We start from the raw sequence: 3,119 nt of genomic DNA on the forward strand, positions 1-3,119 counted from the left end.
AAAAAAAAAAAAAAAAAAAAAAAAAAAATAGAAAACTTTACAATACACATAAAGTACACAAGCTCTTATTTATACATTTCACGAAAAGTCATTTAAATCTCTAAGAAAGAAAAACACACTGTTTTACATCTGTAAAACGTCTAAAGAAAATTACAAATTGGTTGTTTCGAGTGTCAAGTCGACTTTCTTACGTTAAGGAGAGTGTGCGAAAAAAAGAAAAGAAAATTGAACGAATTTCAAAACAATTTCCCCCCTTTGAATAAGAGTAGCCGGCCAAAGATTTCGCCTCGGCCTCGGAAGATTTGTTATCCTTTCGCGCGACGTCGAGGAAGAAGATCCCTTTGGAATATCGGAATTCATTTATTTAAAAAGCGGTGGAAACCATGTAGATCTTTCTGAGTAAGGATTATGTATTACAGTCGAAGCACGGGACAACATAAATAACTGATGAATTCGGGTGTGGGGGGAATTGGATATCATCTCTGAATTCTTGAATATTCGTTCTTATCTTCGACAGACGATAAAAAGACGTGTGAATATAAACAGATAAAAAAGTCATCGGTTCTTCTCTCGTTTTGAGCACTTCAATGACATCGGTGTCACTCCGAACGCTGAGCTCGAAGAAATATTTTTCTCCGGGCCGAATCATTCGTAAACAAATCTCCCATCTCGCAGATAAGAACGAAGAAGTAAAAGAAATGACAAGGAAATCGTTTGGCCGTTTCAATGGAAACGTCGCAGTTGCCAAGTTTGTTTATTCTTTTCGTCGACAAGCACTTTCATTGACCGCTAAGGGATCGTAATAGAATTTTAAACGACGTTTCGAACCACTTAACATCCTCGAAACTTTGGTAACCTTCGGGCAAGTTTGTTCCTTCGATGTGGAATCTCGACGGAATGCTCGGCGATCGAACGTTTAATTTGATGCTTCGAGCCAAAATTTCAGTGTCTCGAGCCGGGATTACTACCGTCTGTAATTTTATCGACACCGCGCAGAAAGCGGATCAACGTCATTTAAGCTTGATGTGTATTGCAACGCAACCAGACATTACTTATTCAACGTCGAAGAGAATGTCGCATGCACTGGCGATGTGTGTCTTATCCATTTTCCTTTTAATCTCAATTAAATTTAAAATAATATCCCTAAATTTCACAAAGATACATTACCAGAATTATATAGTATAATTATTGTTAACTTTCCGGAAAATCAGGAAAATTGTGATAAGTAAACTTCTTTCTTTTTCTTAAAGGAACTTTCTTAAAAAAACAGAAAATTCTTTGGCAATATAGAAACGCAGGGGCGACTTTAAAAGCGGACCTATCATCACCAGTGCGTGTGCTTCTTCAATCCCGGCAAACTTCAACGCACGGGCCAAGCGGCCACAGAGAACGAACTTCGCGCTAAAAAACGATTTTCGCAAGTTCCGCCAGTGTCGCGTCGACTTGCCACCCTTTAACCTCTCTTGCGCTGGAATTTTTCGTCCTAAATTGCAATATTTTCTCAGTTTTAACTACATTCAAACCCAGATGAAACAGATGATAAGTTTATTTACTTCTTAATAATTTCCATTCAGTGACATCGTGCCGACGAGTTGAAAAAAGACAAAAGAAAGCGACGAATTACTGTATACTGTATACGGTCACTCGTTATGGTCCGCGCGAACCAATTGCCAGCGCAACGTGGTTAAAAAAAGGACGCGGCTTCCACGACGGAGCAGAGTATCTTTCTCGTTCTTTTAACGACGCCTTCATAAACAACGTGGCCCATCGCGGCCCATCAATATTTCATGTCGCCGCGCGACCACGCCACTTCCTGTTAACCTAACTCCGTACGATCCAACTCGAAACTCCGCGTCGCCACGTCGATGTCGAGTGAAAGAGGGAATAATAAGCACCGCGCGTGCGAAAATATTTTTTAACGGACTGATAAATTGAATTCACGCGCGAGGAGTCAGTCACAATGGGCCAGTCACCACCCACCACCCCCTCCCCCCATCGAAATTCCGGTGGAAGTTTACTCGGCGTGGCTCAGACCGCCTCTAAAATGCATGGAACTACCCCTTTGCAGTCTCGCGGGAATTCTGTGTGTGGACCTGGTAAATAAGTTCCACCCTCGCAGATACGTATCTCGCATAAAAGTTTTCGTGGAAACGCGGACTGTCGAGGCCAGGTGGCGGCAGTCCACTCTGGTGGCTTTTCCCGACGACTCGACAAACCCCGCACGGCATTTCGATATACGGCCAGCACGGTGTAACGTCGGCCGTATATTACAGAGAAGTGAATACGAATCACGAATATGGAGTGAAACGCTTCTTAACGCTGGAACTAAATTAACGAAGACTTAAAGTATAAAAATTGAATGCAAGGAATAAGAAAAGGTTCACAACACGAGCGTTTATTCATATATTTTTTATATTAAAATAAAGTGAAGAATATCTCTGAAACAACAACGCAAGATCACTCTGAAAAATTATAAATTGGTCATTTCGTAGTTCTAGGTGTTAATCAAATAAGTAATCGTGCAACGCAAGGGATTCTCATGCGTGTGTAAATTGAACGTAAAAGATCTCCCGTAGCAATAATCCTTCAAATTTGATTTTCTTTGTTTCTTTGAATAACAAGTAAGAACAAAGTTTCGAGGTTGCTTTCCACATTTTCGTGCAAATTGTTGACAATGTATTTTGGTCTGAGTCTGAAAAGCTTCTGTAATATATTATTTATTTGTTTGCAATATATTACAATTATATTCATACTACACGCGACTGATGTATCTTCCAACTCTCTGTAAATGCATAAATGCACGAATGTCCGTAATCCGTTAATCGCTAATCGTGCAATTCTGCGCGAATTTTTTGATAAAAGGGGGTCAACGAGTGAAGGACGAAGAGATTAACGTGGACAACCGACATGTCGACATCGCAGATTAATTTCAACAGACTGAATTCGAAGCGATTAACAACGATTATCGACGAATTTCTTTTTCTCTTTTTTCCCAAAAATTTTTATTTTTATTTCTATTTTTTTTTTTATTTGTTTAATTTTTTTTTTTTTTTTGATACGACTTTGAGACTTCTTCCAGCATTTCGTTCGTTTTAAAGGCCATTTTTTAATAGTCTTGT

The sequence above is a fragment of the Frieseomelitta varia genome, unplaced genomic scaffold (genome assembly GCF_011392965.1).
Source record: "Frieseomelitta varia isolate USP_RPSP 00005682 unplaced genomic scaffold, Fvar_1.2 scaffold_86, whole genome shotgun sequence".
Classification (NCBI taxonomy): domain Eukaryota; kingdom Metazoa; phylum Arthropoda; class Insecta; order Hymenoptera; family Apidae; genus Frieseomelitta; species Frieseomelitta varia.